This window comes from Gossypium hirsutum, chromosome D02, assembly GCF_007990345.1.
Source record: "Gossypium hirsutum isolate 1008001.06 chromosome D02, Gossypium_hirsutum_v2.1, whole genome shotgun sequence".
Classification (NCBI taxonomy): Eukaryota; Viridiplantae; Streptophyta; class Magnoliopsida; order Malvales; family Malvaceae; genus Gossypium; species Gossypium hirsutum.
Window position 1 is genome coordinate 69,596,371 of NC_053438.1, and position 11,389 is coordinate 69,607,759.

Consider the following 11,389-nt stretch of genomic DNA (forward strand, 5'->3'; position numbering starts at 1 on the left):
CTTTATTAATTAAGCTCTTTTATCAACGTTTTCTGTCTTTGATCATTACAAGATTGATGTGTCGCTCCATATTAGCAAAAATAAAAAAATAAAATATTATTTAAAACTTTTGATTGGAACGATCAAATTAGTGTCGTTAACTGCCACATCAATGTCATAACAGTCAAAGATAAAAAAAATGTTGGTCAAAGAGCCTAATAGATACAATTTGAGAGTTTGAGGGTTTATTTGAGTGCATTTTTCGTAACACCTCAAAAATCTTATTGCCACTAATAGTGGTATTTCGAAAGATTAATAACAATTTTTTTTCCAAAAAATAAGAGTTTATTAATTGAACAATCAATAGTAAGGTCAAAATTTGATATTGGAAAAGAAAGTAAGGATAGTAAAATTTTAGTACAGATGAAGATTGACTAAAAGTGCAAATTTACTATTTTAGAAAAGGGGGCAAAAATTTAAGAAATATCTTTTTTTTATGAATATCAAATGGCCGTGAATTGATGGGTAGAATTGGAAAATTGAGATATAGGGACCAAAGTATAATTTAACTATTTCATGAGAAAATAGCTTAATTGTAATTATACCATGAATAAATAAGATTTACATATCAAACAAACGAGTAATGGAAAAGGATAGAAGGACTACTTTACTCTTATGTCTTAAATATGACAAAAAAATATTTTCAATTGCAATTTGATAAATTTGTCATTAAATGTTGTTTTTTATTTTTAAATCATAAAAGAGAGATATTTTATGGAAAAATTATAGCCATTGGATTAAAATCAAATAATTAAATGTGAACCATTAATTTAATTAATTAACTAAAGAAAAATAAAGAAAAATCTAGAGAGATGAGGAGAAATTATTCTCTTCAATAGAAACCCCAACGTGGGGTGCATGGACAGAGGAGACAAGGAAAAAAAAAGTTTTCCATTTATTTGTACTTTTCTTATTCAAGCATATGCCTAACTTTAAATTCTTTGAAATTAAAGTGAGATATCACATCCATTTCTAATTCAAGAGCATCGTCACATGAACCAATCATGGAGGCTCGAAGATGAAGATGGATGTGGGTGAAATATTACGTTCATGTGTGATGTGAATGGTGAATGATTTTATGAATAATTTGGTGGATGCTTTGAAGTGATTAATTTGATAAAAAAATTAAATAAGGATTAAATTTATAATTATGTAAAATTTCAAAATCAAGTAATTAAATAGAGAAATTAAAGTTTGGATTTTTATGATAAGACTATAAACATGGTATCTAAAGCATAGGAAAATTGTACTTAAATTAGCATGTTTTAAAAGAACCAATTTGTACATGTGTTTTAGTATTGATTTATATGATTTGAGAATTTAAAATTCTAAAATCTGAAGTTTGAGAATCAAGGACTAATTTTTGAAAATTTTACAAAATTTTAATAGTAGGGACTAACTTGTAAAATCTAGAAATTTTGGAAAATGGACTGTTTTGCAAAAATATGCAAACTGAGATTTACGACTGAACTGTAAAAATAATAGAATCTAATTTTCAGGGTCTGAATTGTAAAATTGTGTAAATTTGGGGTTTTAGAGACTAAATCATAAAAATTATTTTAAGGACTGTTTTGTAAAAATTGTAAAATCTGAGGTATAGGGGCTAAATATTGACATAATAGTTATATACTCGATTACATAAAATATTTGATAAATAATTATGTATAAAATTAAATAGGATGGTGGATATATATGTATAAATTTTGATATAAAACACGAAAATGAATTTCAAAAGTTGAAATTGAGTCCAATAATGGTAAATTAAGCATTTGAATGCTATGAAATGTTATTGAAAATTTTAAATGTGACATCTCTTGCTCGGGTCTGTTATCAGATTAAGTAGGAGGTGTTACATTTTTCATAGAAATACTTAATTGATTTTTTCACCAACGGGGTTTATATACCCGTTTAGCCTTTTTAAAAAGATTAGTATTTTTTTTATGACAAACTTGTATATAGTAAATAAAAATTCGAAGCGTGAGGTGTGCCAAAAGATGTTGATACATCAAATGGTAAATCAATAAGCAACATAGAAAGATTAAAACGTTAAACATAAAAAGTTGTTAAAGCGGTTCAGACTTAATCCACATATGTGAGGTTTTGCCCAATGTGCCATGTTTAATCCAAGTATTGGTTTTAGTCTCCTTGAGATTTAGTTGATCTACTGTCACTTTATTGTGGTAGGTATGAGTTGTCATGTTTGAAAAATGGATACGTGAGACGTGTAAGTAGCAAATACTATATCCCTGTCAGAAATGTATCCTGATATTACGGGTTCAAGAGATCTTGGGCTTGTAGGTGTTTTCAACTCGCGATATAAATTTTTTTTTATTCTTTTTGATACAATACTTAAAACTATCCCTAGCCCCTGAGCTTCAGCACATTTGAACCCACGTCCTCCTGCACTGACAACAATATCGATACCAATCAACAATCGATAGAAAAAGCATAATTTTTTTGAAAGCAATATTGGACTGGATAGAAAAAAAAGAATTAAAAATAAAAAACAAGTTCAAAGGCCCAAAACAAATGAGAAACAGACCCAAAGAAAATAAAACAACAAAACAAAAACAAACCCAACCACAAACTTCAAAAAGAAAAAATGAAATGAAAAAGTCACTCTCTATCCAGTCAAACTGGCACTTGGACTCCAAATCACCATTAAATTCCCATTAAATGCACCTACCAGATACCTAAGAAATAGCAGTTTCTAAAACAAAAAATCAAAACCTTTGTATGCTATTGCTTGTCTTCCAGAAACCTTCCAATCTCCAAACTCAGGGTGAGTTTGGATGGGCGATTGGATGCGGTGCGGTGCGTTTAGTTTACTTTTTGTCTCACGCTATAGTATCGCTACAGTATCTAATCTCACTACCACCGCTGTTTTTACACTAACCGCATGTAAACGCACCGTCCATCCAGGGTTCATTGTCTTCTTCTATCTTCTGCCCTGCGTACGAAATTCGGGACTCACCACTCAGGTTATTATCTTCCCCCTTTTTCAATCTTTCTTTAGCCAAATGATGAGCAAGAGAGTTTGCCGATCTTGAAATGTGCCTGAAAATAATTTGTTGAAAGTTCTCTTTATATTGTTGAAGGTTTTTAGTAATGGCTCCTATCTCCGATTTATCTTCACTATCTGAGTTGGCTTTCTTTATTGTTGTCAATGAGTCCCCTTCGATTATTGCACACTCTGCCCCCATGTGAATGCCTAGTCGCAGCACCTGAACACACGCCTACGCTTTAGCAGCGAGCGAAGAAGAAATTGCTTTATGACCCACGGCTCTGGAAGCTAATATTTCCCCCACTGGGTTCCTCACCACTACCCTTGACCCAGATCTTGCATGCTGGGGGTCATAGGCCCCATCAAAGTTAATCTTAAAGAAAGGTTCATGAGGGGGTTCCCACTTATCAAAATCTCTCGTTCAGATAAGCTTTTCCTTTTCAATCCCTTCAAGTTTTTAACATAACTTATGGTCCAATCCGAGATCTCCTTACCAGACACAATTTTCCTTTCATGTACGAGGCGATTTCGGCTTGTCCAAAGTATCCAAATCCCACAATAGAAAATTCTACATTGCTCACTGGTAGCAATCCGAAACACCTAGGTAACCCAATCCCAGAAACTATTATCCGAATTATTCAGCATCCATGAGAGATTAAGACTAACCCAAGTTTATATTAATATAGGGCAGTCATGAAACACATGGATAGAATCCTCCATAGAATTGCAGCAGCGTGGGTACAAAGTATTCACTGTAATCTTTCTATAATTTAGATTGACTAAAGTAAGAATAAAATTCCATGAAAATCTCTAAATCATAGTTTTAATTTTCAGAAGTATTTGTAAATTTCATAGCTTTTTGTAAAAATGTCTAGAATCAGCATGTGATGTATCATCAGTAGAAAGTAGGGAACCGTTTTGTAATAGTTTATAGGCGCTTCTCACAGTAAAATCACCAGTCATTCGTCATACCAAACTTGTAGATATTCAGAGATTGTCCTCGCAAATGGAATATGCATAATAGTTTTTGCGACATCCACATGAAAGGTATTAAAAATTAAAATTTCTTTCTATTTTTTAGTGCTAGCATCAATTAAATTAGATGCAAAATCAATGCCATCATTAGTGATTGTAACATTCAGCCTACATCCTGTAGACTGTGGTAACCAAGCATCTTCTCTGATGGAGGTTCTTTCTCCCGAACCCACCCTCCAGCCCAGCCCATTTGAACTAGTCCTCTTGCCATACACACGCTTTTCCAAGTATATGAAGGTAGACTCCCTAACTTTGCATTTAAGAAATCTATTAATGGAAAATATTTCGCTTTTAAAACTCGGGATAGAAGAGAATTAGCATAATTAATAAGGCGCCAACCCTGCTTGGCTAACAATGCGATATTAAATTTTTCAAATTTCTGAAAACCCATTCCCCCATTTTTCTTAAGTTCACAAAGGGAATTCAATTACACCAATGAATACCTTTCTTATCATGACCTTTCTGCCACTAAAATTTGGCCATAATGCTATCTAACTCATCACATAAAGACTTAAGTAATAGAAAACACGCCATTGAATAAGTAAGGATGGATTGAAGAACGACTTTAATGAATATCTCTTTACCCCATTGAGATAAAACCCTAATGCTTTAACTTTCAATTCACTTCTTGAATTTATCCTTAAGAATTTGGAAAGATTGCTTTTTATTTTTCCCCTCCAAATTAGGCAAACCAAGGTATCTTTCTGTATTATTCGATACACGCACCCCCAAAATCCCTGATGCAAGATACCTATCCCCGTAAGAAGTATCTGCACTGAAAACCACTATTGATTTATTGAAATTAACACATTGACCTGAACAACTTTCATATTCTCTCAAGATAGTTTTCAATGTATGAACATTTTTATTACTAGCTTCTCCAAACAGGATATAGTCATCCGTAAAAAGCAGATGAGAAATTTTTAGGCAACTCTTACTAGCTTTAGCGCCTCTAATCAGGCTATCTCGCATCGCTATCCTCATAAGGGCCGTAAGTCCTTCACTACAAATCAGAAATAAGAACGGGCTTAGGGGGTCCCCTCGTCTAAGTCATCTACGAGACATAGGAGAGACATTTCATGACTAAAGAAACCCAAGCCAAATCAAAGCCCATATATATCGTTATCTCCTTAATAAACTTCCATTCAACCTTGTCGTAAGCCTTGCTCATATCAAGTTTCACTGCCATAAAACTTTTTTTCCCTACTCTCTTTTACCGGAAAGTATGCATAATTCATAGTCAATCAGAACATTATCTAAAATTAATCTTCTCGGAACAAAAGCACTCTGTGCTCCATCAAAGCAATTAAAAATTACTACTTTAAAACGATTCACTATCATTTTAGCTTTCACATTTATAAAGCACATTGCATAAACTAATAGGCCTAAAGTTCTTGAGATTCGATGGATGTGAAAATTTTGGAATCAAAACAATATTCGTGACATTTAGAGATTCAAAATCCATACTTTTATTAAGAACCTTCAAACAAAAGGTCGTAACAACCCTTCCAACAATGTGCCAACATTTTTGAAAGAACAAGGTTAGAAAAACCATCCTCCCCCGATGCTTTCGTAGATCCTATCTCTTTAATCGCCATCCAAACCTCTTTATTAGTATAATTAGACGTGAGCTTCGTATTTTCCTCAACACTAATACATCGTTCAATCTAGGAAAGTAGATGATTTAGATCCCCAACACTATTTGAGGAAAATAGCTTATGAAAAAAAGGCCCGAACCAGTTCCTCATCAATTTCCTCACAAGTTCTACTCCCATCCTCATATATCAAGCAACCAATATAATTACCACACCTTCGCTGAGATGCATATTTATGAAAAAAAGCGGTATTCTTATCCCCTGATCTTAACCAGTTAGCTCGAGCCCTTTATTCCCAATAGACTTTATCTTTTTCAATCTCAAGATTTAGCCTAATCTTTGCGTCGATAATTTTAGCAAGATTCTCATTATCTCTTTGCTTTCATCAACTCCTCCAGTCTACTAATTAGGTACCGCTTAGATCCCTCCATTTTCTGTTTAATTTGTTTAGCCTATTTGATCAACCCTTCTTTCAATACGACAAACTTACCCAAAAGATCTTCTGAAGAACCCTTCCAAATTTTCTCCACTTCTTTAGAAAAGGACTCCTTCAAAACCCACCATGCCTCAAAACATAAGCCATGTCCTCTATCACTATTCCCAAATTGAGCCATTTATATAAGTAAAGGACAATGATTTGAAAAAAAATGTGCTAGATGTTGAATAGACACATTAGGAAACAAGTTCATCCAACTAACATTTGCCACTCCTCTATGAAGCCTCTCTCTAACGTTAGTCTTCGGTAAGTTTCCTCTTTCCCATGTAAACCAAGCTCCATAGTACCCAACGGCTATTAATTGGCATTCCCTCAAGACCCCTCTAAAGGCCTTCATTCTTCTTTCATCTCTAGGTAGACCAACAATTTTTTTCATTCGCATACATAATCTCATTAAAACCACAACAAACAAACCAATGAATCTCCGAATCACACTGAAGCCTTCTCAATAAATTCCATAAAGCCTCTTTATTTCGTGCATAAGGTGAGTCATAAATCACTGTAAACTTCTATTTGCATCCTTTACTAACTTCAAAAACATCAGCATCAATATGGTTGTTAGAGAAATTTCTAAGGTCTACCGAAACATCTCCTTTCCAAGCCAAGCAAATACCACTCTTCGAACCCTTAGCGAAACCTCAATGCCATCAAGAAAACCATACTTCCTTCTAACACGTTCCATTTGCACTTTACTCAACTTAGTCTCTAAAAAAAAGATCATTTGGGGATTATACATCTTCAACACATGTCGAGGCCTCTTTATAGCCCATGGACTTTCCAAACCACGGACATTTCAACTTATGATTTTCATTGCGACCGGTCGGCTTGCCCCTTGGCAATCGCCAATAAAAAATGGTTACTTCCCAATACTCTCCTATTTCTAACTATCAAAGAGCCCAACTCCTTTCCCTCAGTAGAATCTTCTTCCTCCCTTATAGGCATTTTCTTCCTATCACTCCTCTATCTCACACTACTCATAGCCACACACTACTCGTAGCAAGAGCTCTTCTAAATTAAGCTCTTAACGATAGATCCCACCCAATTTCAGCCACTTCAAAACCTAGAGCCATTTTAGCTTGACAGAAAGAGTCATTGTGCCCTAATTGCCCGCAGAAAAAGCAAAACATGGTCAAACATTCATATTTAAAGCTATCATAGGAGCAAATCCCAAAAGAAAACAATATATTCTTCTCCATTTTCAATGGACGCTGAACATCTAAAATCACCCTTACTCGTAAATATGATTGTAGCCCCTATCAAGATTTATACTATCATATTCCACATATTTTTCGAGGAAATCCCCTAATTGCCTTGCCAAAACCCCATTAAAAAAACCTGTCGTCACTCCATGGATTTAAACCCAAAAATTTGCATAAACAAACGATCTTTTCTAGGGATCTTTACCCCTCATTAATCGATGTAACAATAAAATATGGTTATTAAAAATCCACTGTGACCCTTTAATCACTCTTTCCAAATCCATCGTATGAAAAAATCTAAATAAAAACCGTTTTTCCCCTAACTCCCAAGATCTGAACCCCTTCAACTGGATGCCATAGATTGGCCATTGTGCTTCTCATTGCTGAAAAGTGAATAACACTAGCCGTCAGAAAACAACCGACCAGACAAAACTCCATCCTCTCCGTCTCTGAATCAGGATTCGTTCTTGCTTGCAAAATCTCGTCTTCCTCTTCATCTAAAGACAAATTCACTAACTCTTTCTCCATACTAACGAAATTTACTAGATCCACCGAAACAAATGCAAACAAAGAGTCACTAAAAGAAAAACATAATAGCACCATCAATCCCTACCGAAAAACCAAAAGTTAAAACAAAAAAACCTAAAAACAAGAACATGCTGGAAACCAGCAAACAGAGGCATGCTAGAAAAGCAAGACATTCTTTGTAATTAAAAAAATGCATAATTTTAAATCAAAATACATATATCATATTTTCTAATTTTGAATGATAGTGTGATGTTTTAAGTTGAGATATTTGATAATGGGATGAGGAATGGGATTGCTTGAAATTAAACCCAAACTCAGCTTATAGCATAATATTTTTGCTATTAGGTCAAGAGATTATTGACTTATTATATATATTTAAAAAATCATTTATTGTAGATTTTATAGAATAATATATATAAAAAGACAAAAACATCATATAATAATATTTATAAATTATTCTAATAGATCTTTTATTTTCTAATTATTTTGATATCAAGTTAACTCAAAATACTAACTCAATAATAATATCGTGATACTAAATCAATTAAAAAATTAGTATAGATTATCAAAAAAAATAATTAAATTTTATATAGATATTATATATATATTTAAGTGAGGGGTCCAAAGAGTAGAGAATTCTATGGTTGTATGCCTTTGATATGTGTATATTCCTTAGAATAATTTTTTATCAAAATTCAAAATAGAATTTTAGTTGTATGCCTTTGATATACTTTTTCACTTGAATTTTAGTCCTTTCCTGAGTTATTATGTAATCAGTATGGGTGTTTGTTTATAGGTTAGAGTTGGGCTTATAAATGACATCAACATATAAAGTTAAACTGTTTAAGTTTCGACCCATTCAAAATATAAATTTTCAATTTTATTCAAACTATTTTAAATAGATTAAAATATGCTATAAGTCCTGTTGTTTGTAAATTAGAAATTTAATTTTATACTTTTATTTTTAGATTTTAAAATTCGGGTTTAACTGTTAATAAAAAGTGAATATTTTTTAATTTCAAAATGTCACACTAGCAAATTTAATAATAAAAAAAATTAATAGTGTTAACAAATGAATTTGAATTTTAAAAATCTAAAAAATGGATGAATTAAATTCTTGGAAATAAAAGTCTAGGGACTAAGTTCAAAATTTATGAAGAGTATAGGGACCTATGGCATATTTTAACCTTGTAAATATTAGTTGAGAGATAATTGATTTAATCGACTTAATAAATCAATTCAAATAAATCGGCTTCGATTAAAACAACTTCGGCAGTTCATTTGATTGCATAGTTGGTTGTGGATTGTTATCAATTATTGAATCTAACAATCATAAGTGTAACACCTTATACTCGACCCGATCGCCTAATCAAAGTATTAGAATGCTACATTTGTTGCTGAAGCAACGACAATTAATTTCAGTTGATTTCATTATTTCATTCAAGTTAATAAGATCATTATACATTTACAACAAGATTCAAACACAATTTTGGTTATATACGAGCTTATGATAGCACTTTCAGTGGTCTAAGTTTGAACATGGACTAAAATGTGAAGTTTCCAAAGATTTGAGCTGACATCGAAGCGTCTGGGGTTCTTCGTCGTGATGTCACTCTTTGACTTGCCATCATTGCTCCCTCGTCGTGACGTCCGTTTTGTTTTTGCCCTGTTTCCATTTCTTCAAATTAAATCATCTAAGGCATACTCAATTTCCATATGTATTCTACAATTACTTACCAAAACACATTTATATAATGCAGGGAGTCCATTTGTTTACCATTTACTAGCATAAGCACTCACCTAGGTACATGCCATTTACTAAAAAACAAAACAGAGAAGTAATTTACTCTTTTCCCAGTTACAATGATATGATGAGATGTGAAGCTACTAATCCTTAATAATATGTTGCCTCTAGCTTTTACCTACATGTTTAAAACACGTGTTAAGCTAATGAAAGCTTAGTAAGTACAAACTTACAGTTTATCTACACAGGAAAACATAACTCAATGTCATTATAGTAAATAAGTTCAGGACCTGTTAACATTAATAACATTAAATTACCACTCAATAAACGTATAATTTCATCCATCACTATTCTTTATCAATTTACAATCTTGTCACCTTTTAATAAATTTTGTCTTCTTATTTCATTATTCAATAGAGGCTATCTTTTATTGTTCAACAAAGGCCCATTGACTTAACAGAACACATAGGATATACGAAAAAAGTACAGAAATTATCGTAGTGCAATAACAGAATAGGACAACACCGAAATGCGTATTCACAACAAAGAGCGCGATAAGTTTTCCTTAATGCCATGCCATCTATATCCCACTAGTTCTCATGTCATCTACTTAGACAATTATATCGAAGTCAATTTCATTTCCTCATTTGAGAACATAATTTAAATACTTTAAACTTATTTCAGTTTAGTCCACATTGTAACAATTCAAAAACAAAATTTTTAACTTTCTTTAATACATATAACATATCTAACTACTTAATAAAAATTCCATAATTTACTACTAAAACTTACCATATTTCTCATGTGACTTTTGCATATTTTGCAATTTAGTCTTTTTCTTTGTCATAATTCAGCAAGTATTATCATAACATTACTACATCATTCCACATATCACTCATCAACATATTTCACTTCAGTTACACACTTAATCATAATAATTGCATTTTCTTTCAACTTTTACATCTTTTACAATTTAGTCATTTTTCTCACTTTTAATCTTTCTCCCACCTTTCTTCCTTTTCTCTATAACAAACTACTTAGTGGATGAAATTAAATCATCACTTTCTTTATCCTTAATCAACATTAATTTTTATTTATTTCTTTTATTTATTTATTTATGGAATTAAATCCTCTACTAACACTGATAATTTCTAATTTATAACTTCCTCAAATTCTAATTCATTTACTATTAATTTGACACCATTTCCAATTCATGGGATTTTGGGGATGTTATAATAAGTTATTGTACTCTTCGTGAAATTAAAATTTAGTCCCTCTGTTTTTTAGATTTCAAAATCCAAGTTTGTCTGTTAACATTGTTATGATTTTTTTTGTTAAATTCAGGTTAATTACAATGTTATTTTTTTAGTTACATTGCTACCAAATGAGTATTAACAATTGGACTTGAATTTTGAAATCTAAAAAATAAAGAAACTAAATTACTAGAATTAAAATTATAAAGATTGAATTCCAAATTTGTAAATACGGGAATATTTTAACTATTAAATATTATAAAAATATGTATTATTTATTATATTATAATTTATATTAAATCAACCAAGCCCAACAATACATTTCCAAACCCAATAAAATTAAATGAGTTTTATTACCAAAAAACCCAATTAAATCTAACCCAATTATTTAAAAAACCATCTAAATATCTAAACAACTCCAATATTTGTTATCATAAAATAATTTATATGATATATAAAAATATTAAAAAAATTAACATATTAAAAATTTAAAAAT

The 11,389-nt window shown here is 31.7% G+C and overlaps 1 long non-coding RNA gene across 1 annotated transcript; it reads left to right on the top strand.

Moving 5' to 3' along the window:
* The first annotated feature begins 2,605 nt into the window (after positions 1-2,605).
* Positions 2,606-4,076, top strand: LOC107908875 (uncharacterized). Its single transcript, XR_001687118.2, has 2 exons — positions 2,606-3,020; positions 3,138-4,076. It is a non-coding gene; the product is annotated as an uncharacterized lncRNA (long non-coding RNA).
* The last annotated feature ends 7,313 nt before the right edge of the window (positions 4,077-11,389 follow it).